Raw genomic sequence first — 16,272 nt, 5'->3', positions numbered from 1 at the left:
AAAGCAAACGCGTTGAGTCACCTCGTTGGGCAGATCTTGAGGATTCAGAAGACGAGGGAGAAGTAGAAGAAGACAGGTACCACCGGCCAAGGTGGTGCCCTGACGGACTCAGTCGTTCCCAAAAGCGCGGGGTTCAGCGATTGCGCGGCCCGGAGGAAGCCGAAAGGTTATACCTGCATACGCTAAGGAAGGCACGACCTGATCCGGCCGCAAAGGTTCGGCGAACCCTGGATGAAGAGGGTCGTCCACGGAAAATGGAGTGGCGCCCCAAACGGAGGAAAGCCGATGATGAGACATCGGCTGGCACAAACATGGTACTCGTCTTGCCGACGAGCTTAGTGCTCCACGACTCTACGGTGCACTCAAGGTGGACGACGGCAAGCGCATCAAGTCGGAGGTTGGGTTGGTTTTATCCAGCCTAACCGAATAGCAAGATTAAACCAATGAGCAAACCGGGCGAGGCTGATCCTTGTGATCGGCCCCAAAAAATTTATGAAGGGAACTTACAAAACCTTCAACGAGCAAGCAACGTGGAGGCCGATTCCAGCAATCGGCCAAAATTATCCTCACCCACCATTCTGCCTGGGTTCAACATGTTATCCAACAGAGCCGATACCATCAATTCTCTTGACAGAATCGGCTCGGGGGGGCACCCAGGTATATGAAATACGAGGATATGCAACGGAAGCGTCTCATCTTCTGGTGATGGGTATTGGAATACGGGGGCCGATGCACGGGTCGGCCGTAAAAAACAAAAAAAAATATATGAAAATTCGAAAATTTTCGAGCACAGCCGATGCAGCAGGCATCGACTTAAGGATGTGAAAGCCGATGCGTGGCCATCGACTCAAGGGGGATAACTGATACGATCAGAGGGTCAATGGAGCACGAAGAGGGTTTTAATGAAAGAACTCCTTAGGGGAGTAGCTTAAGAGCTTGGATCCTCTCTTCAAGGCCAAGAGCAGCCTGGACGTACGGATCAGGTCCACCAAAGGAAGGGAGCCTATCTGGCCGGCAGGGACTGAAGAAACTCGGGGGGCAGCTCGCCTTGAAGGCTCTCTGCTTTGAGAAGCCGATTTATGTTCAAATCGGCTAGCTCTGCATAAGAAGCTCCCTCAGACATGATCGAGCCCAGGTCCATACAGCTCGTTTTGCCTTGGCTGAGACTCGGGGGGCAACGGGCACGGTAGGTGCTCTATTGAAGGACCGATTGAAGTACCATCGGCTGATCTTCGTTGCAACCTTCTTCACAAAACGATGAACGCTCGCTAAGGAGTTGAAGAATAGAAGGATGAATGTCGAAGGACCGATGCGTTGTTATCGGCTCATTACACATTGGCAAAGGGGACGAATCGGCAAGGTCGAGTAGGAGAGGTAAATCGGCTCAATCAAATTCAGAAGAAATCGGCAAAATCCAATTGGGGAACGAGTTCTTCATTGATAGGCGAGATTTCTTACATAAAGAGCTAATTGCTCTCAAAAGGAAATACTAGGGGATACATTGCCCCATCTTCTACTACCGACCCTATGCTAGAGGTCCTATCTACGGGCCGTCATCGCCCTCATCGTCATCCTCGGAGCTCTCATCGACACTGCTGCCGATGGGCTCCTCGTCGCTACTCCCGTAGCCCTCCACGGGGGCTTCATCCCCGTCTTCGTCGTCGCTCGTCGTCGTCGTCCCACCACATGCGAAGGCGCTTCGCTGGCGGGTAGCCCTCGAGGGAGTCGTCGTCGTCGTCCTCCTCCTCCTCTTCTTCCTCCACCACCCCCTCGGAGGAGGTGAAGTCGTCCCAGGAGAAGCGATCGTCATCGCTCTCCTCCTCCGATTCCCCGTCGGCGAGGAAACGGAGGTCGCTCTCCCCGTCCGTCGAGGACTCGGTCGTCCTCGGACCGGATGGAGAAGTCGTGGTCCGACTCCTCCCGGCCGCAATGGCGCGGCGGGTGTTGGCCGCATGGACCGCCGCCGGGTTGTGCTCCGGCGTCGGCTCGCGGGACATGGAGGACTGGCTGGAAGGGTCCGATAGGGCAGAGGAGGAAGAAGACATGATGGCGCGGGAGGACTTTTGGACTGCTAATGCGAGGGGATGCGAGAGCAGAACTCGTTAAATAAAAGGGGATATGGTGAAAATTCAATGCCACGAGCAGTTTCCGAGGAAGTGGTGTTTGAAAGAAAGAGAAAAGACTGCCAAGTCACGCGGAGAAGTTGAGAAGGCGAGTCATCATAGTGATGGATACTTGCGACGGTTCCGCCACGACATGACCCGACGAAAGAAAGCGTAATGATTTTGGAAATACCATTTCCAAAACCGAGGGGAGCATGTGTTATCACCAGAATTTAACCGAGTCAGAGGTGGGCCACGATCAGGATGGGCTTAAAGAAATATACATGGAGGATTACGTGAATCGGCCTGTTATACCAAGTTGGGTTTAAATTGCCCGTGTATCTGTAACATTTTAGATCGTATCTTAGTTTAGAAAGTAGAATCTTACTCGTGCACGGTTTGGTGCACGCCCGCATTAGAAAGTCCCCGGGACTATAAATATGTACCTAGGGTTTATGGAATAAACAACAACTCACGTTCAACCCCAAAAAACAAACCAATCTCGGCGCATCGCCAACTCCTTCGTCTCGAGGGTTTCTATCAGGTAAGCGACATGCTGCCTAGATCGCATCTTGCGATCTAGGCAGCACAAGCCCACGTTGTTCATGCGTTGCTCGTCATCGAAGCGCTTTTGATGGCGAGCAACGTAGTTATCATTAGATGTGTTAGGGTTAGCATTGTTCTTCGTTTAAGCATGCTTACGTAGTGCAACCCTTGCACATCTAGCCGCCCTCACGCCTATCTCAGGTGTGGGGGCGGTACCCCGCTTGATCATTATTTAGTAGATCTGATCCGTTACGATTGCTCCTTGTTCTACAAGGATTAGTTTAATATCTGCAATAGTTAGGCCTTACAAAGGGGGAGGATCCGGTGGCACGTAGGGTGGCGTTCGCAAGTCCTAAACAGGATGTTCCGAGGATCAACTTCATGTTGGTTTTTAGGCCTTGTTTAGGATCGGCTTACGAGCACCGTGCGTGGCCGCGAGGCCCAACTCGGAGTAGGATGATCCGATTATGCGGTGAAAACCCTAAATCGTCGTAGATCTCATTAGCTCTATCTTGATCAAGCAGGACCACCAAGTATTCGTGCACCCCGTACGAATCATGGGTGGATCGGCTCTTTGAGCCGATTCACGGGATAACCCGAGAGCCGATCGAGGCTCGTATTTAACGTTTACATGTATGCCCTGCGGAGAAACTAAGCGAGGCATCCCCATCACCTTCCTGGCCGGGTATAGGTCGGGTGGCACGCCCTTGCACTTCGCATCGCCGCGTGTGACCGAGAAGAGCATTGCGGGCCGTCGCTCGGAGGGGTCTCAGCCAGCCGCAGCTCTAGGCTCTTCCCGGCTCTACGGTGTTGACAAGGCCGCTGCCCGCCGGTGGGTTTTGGCAGTCAACAGAGCGATGAGGATCCCATTGAGTGGGGTCCGGATGATCTCAAGGCCAACTATCATGAACACATGGCTCTCGCCGCCAAGAGTTTTTGGAGTGGAAACAAGACACGAAGCTCAAGGCCAAGAAGATACTCATCTCATGGTTCTACTAAACTCTCCTTCAAGAGCCCAAGGGAAGAACAAAAGGGAAGTTCTTGCTACAATTGCGGCGACAAGAGTCACTTTGTTGCGGATTGTATCTATGAGAGAAGGGAAGACAATGGTGGAAAACTTGTTCGTAAGAGCAAGTTTAGATCTCCCTCCAAAGGCTTCTCCAAGTTCCCCTCTAACTACGACGACACCAAGATCTCCTCCACCAAGAAGCCTAGAGCCTTCATTATACGTGAGGAGTACTCCTCCGATGAAGGTGATGAGCGTGAAGACAAAGGGAAAGAGGGAGAAGTGGCCGCCATCGCCATCTCCACTCTCTCTATCTCTCCCCTCGACTCCCCAAATGAGAACCTCATCACCAACACTTCTCGTTGCTTAGTGGCAAAGGTATTGTTGGAGCTAGGAGATCAAGATCATATGATGGAAAAGGAGAGGCTTGAGAAGAAGGAGGAATTAGAGCTTATCTCTCTCACTCAAGCTTATGAGGAAGAAGTGTGCATGCGTATGTCTCTTGAAGCTAGTGCTCTTGTTCTTGAGGACTCCAACAATTCTCTCATCTCCCAACTTATCAAGGACCGAGATTATGCTCTTGGTTGGGTGGATGAGCTCAAGGTGAAGAAGCTTTATCTTGAAGAAAGCCATGAATGGTCACTTAAGTATGTTGCAACCTTTACTAAGAAGAAAGAAGATGAAGGTCCCAATCCATGTTGTGATAAGCTCCTTGACGAAGTTTGCTTCTTGAGAAGACACAATGCGAAATTCTTGAAAGTCATTTCAACTCAAGAGGAGGCCTTGGATGAATACTATCGTTTGAGTAAAGAGAAGGTGCAATGTTGTGATCATGAAGAGGAGATTGCCACTCTAAAGAGACACAAGGCCAAGCTAGTTGAAGTGAATGATAGGCAAAATGAGTCCTTGATGGAGTACTTCCGCTTGAGTAAAAGAAAGGAAACTTGTTGTGACCATGAGGACGAAATTGCAACTCTAAAGAGGAGAAATGACAAGCTTATGCTGATCAAGATCATGTATGAGGAAGCCTTGATGGAATATAAACGGGCTAGCAAGGACTATATTTGTCGCAACCATGAAGACGATATTGCCACCTTGGAAAGACAAAAACGCTCACTCTTGACATTGAATTCTCTTCAAGAAGAAGCTTTGTTGGAACATTTCCGGGTGAACAAGGAGAAAGAGGCTCAAGAATTCGACAACACTCATCCCCATCCGGATCATGTTCGTGAAGTCAACCGTTTGAAGTCCAAAATTGAAAGACTACAAATTCAAGCGCAATACTTGGAAGGAGTCATTGAAAATAGAGATAAGGCCAATGACGACTCTTGCAATGAAGAAGGAGTGGCTATAAAGCCAAAAGAGAAGAGAATAAGGAGGATCAAGATAAAGAAGAGCATCAAGATAGGGCCCATTGAAAAATGGGTTCCTATTTCCAAGTCTTGATCCATGAAGGACCTTGCTTTCGGTGGTGCTTATTGTGTGGTTGTTTTGAAGCCACAAGTCTTATGACCGGAAGCAAGGAATTCGTTGTCGTCATCAAGTCCTTTATCTCTACCATTCCCATGACGACAACACAAGCAAGCTGAAAGGTATTAGAGCCTTGAAAAGGTGGTGATTATGTCCTACTTTGTCAAGACTCTTGTGTATTGTTATTTTTGTTCATTGCTTTACACTCTTGGGTCTTTGTACCTACTATAATGAACATGTTGTGGTTCTCTTGAGGAGCTAGTATCTTCAAGAGGGCACGGTCTAGGACTAATGGAATTTGCTTCCTTGTGTAGAGATCGTGTTTTGTAGGAATTGTGTTGAAGGAAAGGAACCATGATGGAGTTTGCCAAACTAGTTCAATGCAATTCCTATGCCATGATTCTTGCAAGAAGGAGCAACAATGGAATGGAGTTCAAGCTAAATATCTTGGATGTATTCTTTGGCAAGGAAGGAATCCGTCATATACTCCTAGCCATACTCTTACCCTAACTTCATGGGGTTGCCGGAAGTGAGAGACAAATCTTAGTTGAAGACACTCAAACATGATGATGGAGTATGAGTCTATTGTGTGGTTTGTGGTGTTGTGTGATGAGACTCATTTGATGAATATGATAGTTCTTTGGAGGAGGCGAAGTGCTTCTTGTGAGAAAGGAGATGCAATTCCCCCGGTTACCATAGGAAGGATGGGTGTTGGCACTCGCCAATCTCAAAAGCTACCTTCTATGAGTGTCGGGGAAGGACGAAGTTCCACCTATGTGGAGCCATCTACACACAAGGCCAAGTCTCTTCCATTGGACAACCAAGTGCTAGATCACCTCTTCCACAACCTCAAGTTCGGCATCAACAACAATGGGGGTCAAGGCGAGGACCTAAACCATGATGAAGATCAAGGGACCTCACAAGAATCTATCCTTTTGGTCCATTCTCGCCGGGGTGCTAAAGCGTCAAGACTCTTTCATAACTCAAGCAAAGTACAAGACATACTCAAAAGCAAGATATAAGGGGGTCCAACGGTATAGCAACCCCAAGTATCAACACTTCCTTAATGAGTCCGACAAGACAATGGACTCACTCTCTACCGGTAAACGTCAAGGTTTGTTTCTCTCTCTTTGTGCGTTTCATCCGGACATTGCATTGAAAGTGGACATCATACTACTCTCGGGCTACATGTCTAGATGGAAAGCACGCATGAATATAGGGGGAGTGCGGTTTAAACTTATTGAGCTATCCCTCCCCCCATAATGCATAAAGAAATCCAAAACATATGCTATTCGTCAACTAAGTGACTAATGAGCTTCATGTTGAGTTGTAGCCGTGAGTCCTAGATACATCTACGCGACCTCACACTACTAAACTCTTACACGGTGGTTTCGGCCACCAACCTCCTCCTTGAGGAGCTTTTTGTTTCTTTTTGGTTTCTTTTCTTCATTTGCTTTTGGTTTTCTTTGCTTTGTTTCTTCATGGGAGATTCACCCAAGCTTGGCTTTTCTTGCTTTGATTCTTGCAAGCTTGGTTGGGTAGTACCTTAACAGTTCCGTCATCTAATCATAAGCCATTATCTATCTCTTGAGCCAACTCAGTCTAAAAGCACAAGTCTACACCAAAATCTGAGTGTCTTTGAGTTTGGATGCTGGTACTACCATATCTTAGGCCGGTACTACCGCTTTGGGGCAATAATCTGACGAAACTGAAAATCTGTCCCCAGAGCGGTACTACTGCCCGCGGTACCGGGCAAGTATCGGCAAGCGGTACTACCGCTTTCACGAGCGGTACTACCGCTTGCGTTTTTGACTAGAGGTACCGGGTGGGTCGGGATTCATCCCAAAACACCACATACCCCCACTCTCCTCAAGCCAACGACGCCCCAAGCTCAAGACCTCGAGGAGACCGGCCCCGATCTCCTCTTCCAGCCGCCCCCGGCCAAATCTCCTCCGTGGAGAAGCTTCCCCATCCTCTTCTCCACCATGTCCTCCGGTATGAACCCTAATCTGTCTCTCTAGGGTGTGTTGAACTCCCTAGATGCATAGGCTAGGGTTTGATGGGGGTTTGCGGTGGAGAAGCCCTCTTGGAAGCTCTACATGTACGGGGATACTAGCTTGCAACAATGTGTGACACTATGAACTTCATTGACATGTCCTCAATCTCGATCTAGGTGTGCAGAGCTTGAGCGGTAGTACCGCTTGTCACGAGCGGTACTACCGGTCCAAGCGGTACTACCGGGTCAGATTGCGGTACTACCGCTTTGACTAGTTTCACCAATGTTGCTTGTTAGTGTCCCCTTTGATCTTTAAATTCGTGGCTTGTGCACTTATCCCCTATTCCCTCCCAAACCTTTGCTATTCACAGGATCATCTAAGCCACGTGGTGGCGGCAAGGTCAAGCCGTCCTCTCGTCGTCATCGTGATGAAGATGAGCAATAGGAGATCATTCCCGCAAGAACCACTAAGCGTCAGAAGGAGGCAGCAGCTGGCAGAAGGACCGCCCAGGGTCCTCAAAAGTCGATGGTAGATCTGAAGAAATCCCAATTCTTGGAAGTACGAGGGGCCAATCTGTATTTGCTACCAAGGAATGCTCGTCAATGCCCCAATCCCTTCTTCCATCATGTCAACCAAGAGAGGATCTACAATGAAGTCTATGGGGCCAAGGAGTTCAACTGTTGCCCTCAATACTCCATTAACATGGCACTCCAACCTCGAGTATTTTGGAGAAGCTCTTGAGATATGTGAAGAACAAGGGCTTAACCAGCTGATGACCTTCTCTCACAACTACTCCAAGGAGGTCATATGCCAATTCTATGCCATGGTTGTATTCCTTGAGGATGAAGGAGGCTTCCGCTGTTTGAAGTGGATGACAAGGGAGCATCTGATGGAGGCTACATGGCAGGATTTTGCTAGAGGCATTGGGTATGAGCTTAATGACTATGACACCAACGTCTTCCGGATTCACCTCCAGGCCAAGCCAATGGCTAAGGAGAAAATGGCCGACCTCTACATCCCCGGAAGGATGTTGTGTGGAAGTGCCAAGAACCTCCTTCCCGTCTACGACATCATGAACCGCATCTATCACAGCACCATCAACCCCAAGCACACCAACCATGATGAAGTGCAAGGGTTTCTTGTGAACCTTCTTGTGCGCACTCATGAGATGAAGGGCCGCGGCAAGCAATTGGACGTCATGGACTACATTTGGCATGAGATGCGCGATTGTGCCTTCCTTCGCAAGCTTCCCCAATATGCACCATACATCATGAGGCTCATTTGTCTCAAGTGGGAGCGAGAGGGCCGTGGAGATCTTCTTGAGCAATGCCGCCCCAACATCACTATCCATAAGGAGAAGAGTCCTCTTGTCAAGAACCATGATCTTCCAAGGTATGGCAAGGGGGCTCCCAAGGACAAGGAGGAAGAGGAAGCCGATAGTGATGACTCCGACTTCGTGCCCAACTCCGTCAAGACCAAGGGTCTCTTCGCCAAGCTCACCGCTCGCCTCAAGAAGTCTTTTTGCTTCAAGAGGGACCTTGAAGATAGGATGTATCAAGCTCACCATGACAACAAGAAGATCCGCCAACGCCAAAAGGCGATGATGAAGCACATGGGCATCCCCGTCTCCGAGGGCTCCGAGGACAACATCACTCCTCCCGGTGAGTGGAAATCCAAATACACTTGGTCAAGTTCCGAGGACTCCATTCCCGAGCGCATTGTTCGTCCCTCTCCACCACCTCATGGTAAGGGCCAAGTTGAAGATGAAGAGGACGAGGACGAGGATGAGGGCGAGGAGATGGATGATGATGAGGAGGAGAACGACGAGGAAGACGATGACGATGATGATGATGAGGATGACGAGTGATTCACATTGGGACGTTAGTATGCTTCTTCTGCCTTTTTGGTGTCTCGATGCCAAAGGGGGTGATGTCTACGGGTGCTTCTATTCTTGTAGACAGTGTTGGGCCTCCAAGAGCAGAGGTTTGTAGAACAGCAGCAAGTTTCCCTTAAGTGGATCACCCAAGGTTTATCGAACTCAGGGAGGAAGAGGTCAAAGATATCCCTCTCAAGCAACCCTGCAATCACGATACAAGAAGTATCTTGTGTTCCCAACACACCTAATACACTTGTCAGATGTATAGGTGCACTAGTTCGGCGAAGAGATAGTAAAATATAGGTGGTATAGATGTATATGAGTGGTAATAGCAATCTGAATAAAATATGGCAGCGAGTAAACATGCAACAGAACAGTAAATAAACGAAGTTTCGATGCTTAGGAATAAGGCCTAGGGATCATACTTTCACTAGTGGACACTCTCAACATTGATCACATAATAAAACCACTCTACACTCTCTTGTTGGATGATGAACACCACTAATTGCGTAGGGCTACAAGAGCACCTCAATGCCGGAGTTAACAAGCTCCACAACATTCGATGTTCATATTTAAATAACCTTAGAGTGCATGATAGATCATTGCAATTACACCAAGTACTAACATAGCATGCACACTTGTCACCATCACACTATGAAGGAGGAATAGATCACATCAATACTATCATAGCAATAATTAAATTCATAATCTACAAGAGATTACAATCATAACCTACGCCAAGTACTACATGATGCACACACTTGTCACCTTTACACCATGGAGGAGGAATAGAGTACTTTAATAACATCACTAGAGTAACACATAGATGAATAGTGATACAAAACTCATATGAATCTCAATCATGTAAGGCAGCTCATGAGATCATTGTATTGAAGTACATAGGAGAGAGATTAACCACATAGCTACCGGTACAGCCCTTAGCCTCGATGGAGAACTACTCCCTCCTCAAGGGAGACATCAGCGTTGATGAAGATGGCGGTGGTGTTGATGGAGATGCCTTCCGGGGGCACTTCCCCGTCCCGGCGGCCGGAACAGAGACTCCTGTCCCCCAGATCTTGGCTTCGCGATGGCGGCGGCTCTGGAAGGTTTCTCTGACCGTGGCTTTTCCGTATCGAGGTTTTAGGTCGAGGAGGCTTAAATAGGCGAAGAGGCGGAGTCGGAGGGCTGACGAGGCGACGACACAGTAGGGGGCGCGGCCCACCCCTGGCCGCGCCGCCCTATCGTCTGGGGCCCACAGGGCCCTCCTCTGGCGGCTCTCGGGTGTTCTGGAAGCTTCGTGTGATTCTAAGATGCTGGGCGTTGATTCCGTCCAATTCAGAGAATATTTCCTTACTAGGATTTCTGAAACCAAAAACAGCAGAAAACAGGAACTGGCACTTCGGCATCTCGTCAATAGGTTAGTTCCGGAAAATGCATAAATATGACATATAATGTGTATAAAACATGTGAGTATCATCATAAAAGTAGCATGGAACATAAGAAATTATAGATACGTTTGAGACGTATCAAGCATCCCCAAGCTTAGTTCCTACTCGCCCTCGAGTAGGTAAACGATAACAAGGATAATTTCTGAAGTGACATGCTATCATAATCTTGATCAATACTATTGTAAAGCATATGAGATGAATGCAGCGATTCAAAGCAATGATGAAGATAATGAGTAAACAAATAAATCATATAGCAAAGACTTTTCATGAATAGTACTTTCAAGACAAGCATCAATAAGACTTGCATAAGAGTTACTCATAAAGCAATAAATTCAAAGTAAAGGCATTGAAGCAACACAAAGGAAGATATAAGTTTCAGCAATTGCTTTCAACTTCAACATATTTATCTCATGGATAATTGTCAACACAAAGTAATATAACAAGTGCAATAAGTAAACATGTAAGAATCAATGCACAGTTGACACAAGTGTTTGCTTACGGGATAGAAAGAATAGGCAAACCGACTCAACAATAAAGTAGAAGATAGGCCCTTCGCAGAGGAAGCATTGATTACTATATTTGTGCTAGAGCTTTTCATTTTGAAAACAAGAAACAATTTTGTCAACGGTAGTAATAAAGCATATGTGTTATGTATAAGACATCTTATAAGTTGCAAGCCTCATGCATAGTATACTAATAGTGCTCGCACCTTGTCCTAATTAGCTTGGATTAACACGGATTATCATTGCATAGCATATGTTTCAACCAAGTGTCACAAAGGGGTACCTCTATGCCGCCTTGTACAAAGGTCTAAGGAGAAAGCTCGCATTGGATTTCTCGCTTTTGATTATTCTCAACTTAGACATCCACACCGGGACAACATAGACAACGAGATAATGGACTCCTCTTTAATGCATAAGCATTCAACAACGAGATAATATTCTCATAAGAGATTGAGGATTAGTTGTCCACACCTGAAACTTCCACCATGAATCATGGCTTTAGTTAGCGGCCCAATGTTCTTCTCTAACAATATGCATACTCAAACCATTTGATCATGAAAATCGCCCTTACTTCAGACAAGACGAACATGCATAGCAACTCACATGATATTCAACAAAGGTAAAAGTTGATGGCGTCCCCAGAAACATGGTTACCGCTCAACAAGCAACTTATTAAGAAATAAGACACATAAGTACATATTCTTCAACACAATAGTTTTTAAGCTATTTTTCCCATGAGCTATATATTGCAAAGACAAAGAATAGAATTTTAAAGGTAGCACTCAAGTAATTTACTTTGGAATGGCGGAGAAATACCATGTGGTAGGTAGGTATGGTGGACACAAATGGCATAGTTTTTGGCTCAAGGATTTGGATGCACGAGAAGAATTCCTCTCAATACAAGGCTAGGCTAGCAAGGTTGTTTGAAGCAAACTCAAGTGTAAAAGGTGCAGCAAAGCTCACATATGAACATATTTTAGGTATTATAAGACTTTATATTGTCTCCTTGTTGTTCAAACACCTTAACCAGAAAATATCTAGACTCTAGAGAAACCAATCATGCAAACCAAATTTTAACAAGCTCTATGTAGTTCCTCATTAATAGGTGCAAAGTACATGATGCAAGAGCTTAAACATGATCTATATGAGCACAAAAATTGCCAAGTATCACATTATTCAAGACATTATACCAATTACCACATGCAGCATTTTCTGTTTCCAACCATATAATAATGAATGAAGTAGTTCAACTTTCGCAATGAACATTAAAGATAAAGCTAAGAACATATGTGTTCATACGAAACAACGGAGCGTGTCTCTCTCCCAAACAAGCATGATGGATCATATTTTATTCAAACACAAACAAAAATAAAAGCACACAGACGCTCCAAGTAAAGTACATAAGATGTGACCGAATAAAAATATAGTTTCAAGAGAAGAAACCTGATAAGTTGTCGATGAAGAAGGGAATGCCTTGGGCATCCCCAAGCTTAGATGCTTGAGTCTTCTTGAAATATGCAGGGATGAACCACGGGGGCATCCCCAAGCTTAGACTCTTCACTATTCTTGATCATTGTATATCATCCTCCTCTCTTGACCCTTGAAAACTTCCTCCACACCAAACTCAAAACAAACTCATTAGAGGGTTAGTGCATAATCAAAAATTCACATGTTCAGAGGTGACACAATCATTCTTAACACTTCGGACATTGCTCAAAGCTACTGGAAGGTAATGGAACAAAGAAATCCATCCAACACGACAAAAGAGGCAATGCGAAATAAAAGGCAGAATCTGTCAAAACGAACGAGTCCGTAAAGACGAATTTTAAAGAGGCACCGGACTTGCTCAGATGAAAATGCCCAAATTGAATGAAAGTTGCGTACATATCTGGGGATCACGCACGTAAATTGGCAGATTTTTCTGAGTTACCTACAGAGAGGCATATTGAAATTCGTGACAGCAAGAAATCTGTTTCTGCGCAGTAATCCAAATCTAGTATGAACCTTACTATCAAAGACTTTACTCGGCACAACAATGCAATAAAATAAAGATAAGAAGAGGTTGCTACAGTAGTAAACAACTATCAAAAGACTCAAATATAAAACAAAAGTACTGTAGTAAAATAAACACATGGGTTATCTCCCAAGAAGTGCTTTCTTTATAGCCATTAAGATGGGCTCAGCAGTTTTAATGATGCACTCATAAGGAATAGTAGTTGAAGCAAAAGAGAGCATCAAGAAGCAAATTCAAAACAAATTTAAGCCTAACATGCTTCCTATGCATAGGAGTCTTGTAAATAAACAAATTCATGAAGCATAATGCAACAAGCATAGAAAGATAAAACAAGTGTAACTTCAAAATTTTCAGCATATAGAGAGGTGTTTTAGTAACATGAAGACTTCTACAACCATATTTTCCTCTCTCATAATAACTTTCAGTGGCATCATGAACAAATTCAACAATATAACTATCACATAAAGCATTCTTATTCACATGCATAAAAGTATCATCACTCTCCACATAAGCATAATCATTCTTAGTAATTGTAGTGGGAGCAAATTCAACAAAGTAGCTATCATTATTATTCTCATCATCAAATATAGGAGGCATAGTATAATCATAACAAGCTTTATCCTCCATAGTAGGTGGCAACAAAAGACCACTATCATTATAATCATCATATATAGGAGGCATATCGTAATCAACATAAACTTTCTCCTCAATACCCGGAGGGCTAAAGAGATCATTTTCATCAAAACCGACCTCCCCAAGCTTAGAATTTTCCATAGCATTAGCAACAATAGTGTTCAAAGCATTCATATTAATAACATTCCCATTAGCATGCATATAAAGTTCCATGGGTTTTTTAATTCTCTCTTCAAACACATCATGTCCCAATTCAAGATAAAGTTCATAAAGATCTCTCATATTTTTGTTGTTTTCCATTATGCCTAACTAGTGTAAACAAGAAACAAAAAGATGCAATTGCAGGATCTAAAGCAAATAGCTTCGAGCACACACACAACGGCGCCAAAAAAGTACTTTACCTGAGACCGGAGTATGAGTGCCTTTTACCTTTCCTCCCCGGCAACGGCGCCAGAAAAGTGCTTGATGTCTACGGGTGCTTCTATTCTTGTAGACAGTGTTGGGCCTCCAAGAGCGAGAGGTTTGTAGAACAGCGGCAAGTTTCCCTTAAGTGGATCACCCAAGGTTTATCGAACTCGGGGAGGAAGAGGTCAAAGATATCCCTCTCAAGCAACCACTGCAATCACGATACAAGAAGTCTCTTGTGTCCCCAACACACCTAATACACTTGTCAGATGTATAGGTGCACTAGTTCGGCGAAGAGATAGTAAAATACAGGTGGTATAGATGTATATGAGTGGTAATAGCAATCTGAATAAAATATGGCAGCGAGTAAACATGCAACGAACAGTAAATAAACGGAGTTTCGATGCTTAGGAATAAGGCCTAGGGATCATACTTTCACTAGTGGACACTCTCAACATTGATCACATAATAAAACCACTCTACACTCTCTTGTTGGATGATGAACACCACTAATTGCGTAGGGCTACAAGAGCACCTCAATGCCGGAGTTAACAAGCTCCACAACATTCGATGTTCATATTTAAATAACCTTAGAGTGCATGATAGATCATTGCAATTACACCAAGTACTAACATAGCATGCACCTCTGTCACCATCACACTATGAAGGAGGAATAGATCACATCAATACTATCATAGCAATAATTAACTTCATAATCTACAAGAGATTACAATCATAACCTACGCCAAGTACTACATGATGCACACACTGTCACCTTTACACCATGGAGGAGGAATAGAGTACTTTAATAACATCACTAGAGTAACACATAGATGAATAGTGATACAAAACTCATATGAATCTCAATCATGTAAGGCAGCTCATGAGATCATTGTATTGAAGTACATAGGAGAGAGATTAACCACATAGCTACCGGTACAGCCCTTAGCCTCGATGGAGAACTACTCCCTCCTCATGGGAGACAACAGCGTTGATGAAGATGGCGGTGGTGTTGATGGAGATGCCTTCCAGGGGCACTTCCCCGTCCCGGTGGCAGGAACAGAGACTCCTGTCCCCCAGATCTTGGCTTCGCGATGGCGGCGGCTCTGGAAGGTTTCTCGTACCGTGGCTTTTCCGTATCGAGATTTTAGGTCGAGGAGGCTTAAATAGGCGAAGAGGCGGAGTCGGAGGGCTGACGAGGCGACGACACAGTAGGGGGGCGCGGCCCACCCCCTGGCCGCGCCAGCCTATCATCTGGGGCCCACAGGGCCCTCCTCTGGCGGCTCTCGGGTGTTCCGGAAGCTTCGTGTGATTCTAAGATGCTGGGCGTTGATTTCGTCCAATTCCGAGAATATTTCCTTACTAGGATTTACGAAACCAAAAACAGCAGAAACGGAAGCGGCACTTCGGCATCTCGTCAATAGGTTAGTTCCGAAAAATGCATAAATATGACATATAATGTGTATAAAACATGTGAGTATCATCATAAAAGTAGCATGGAACATAAGAAATTATAGATACGTTTGAGACGTATCAGGGGGAGAAGTTGATCTTTTAGGACGGGAATTTGCATGGGGATGCCAAGGGCTTGGTGCTTCTTTTTGGTTCTTCGGCCTTGGCATCAAATCTTTTCCCTAGCTATTTGGAACTCTATTCGTATGTGTGTTTGCTACTCTATTTGTGGATCTCCCGATCCCCCGGTTTGTATTAAGACTTAATCGTTCGTAGCCTAATGGTCTTCACTATTTATCTCTTGATTGGCTACATCAATTCTATGGAGGCATTTATTGTGAGTTTGGGTTTTCTCAAGGCGAAGGTATGAAAGATTCACCCAAAGTCTCTTATATGCTCTTATGTTTACCTCCATATTGTGCTTGTGCTATATGATCTTGTCATATGTCCTTCTTAGCACTTGTGCTTGGTTTGTAGAATCTAGGGAGAGTTTCTCTTTAGGATATGTGCATTTGTACACTTATGCTGATTCGAGATATGCACATATATAGGGGGAGCTCCATCTTCTTTTGCAAACCAAATACTCTATCATAATATCCTATGCTTTATTGCAAATTTGTGTGTTGTCATCAAACACCAAAAAGGGGGAGATTGTAGGAGCAAGATCTATATCCCGTGTTTTGTGTGTTTGATAACAACACTCGAGTAATTCTAACCGTGCACAAAGATTGTCTTTGATATGTTTGCAATATGTACGGTGCCCTCGCTGAACACATTATGATCGGAAGACTGAAGCGTAGTTCTTAAGTTTTCTGGTTTT

This window comes from Lolium rigidum, chromosome 2 (assembly GCF_022539505.1).
Source record: "Lolium rigidum isolate FL_2022 chromosome 2, APGP_CSIRO_Lrig_0.1, whole genome shotgun sequence".
NCBI lineage: Eukaryota > Viridiplantae > Streptophyta > Magnoliopsida > Poales > Poaceae > Lolium > Lolium rigidum.
This window is presented reverse-complemented; position numbering follows the sequence as displayed.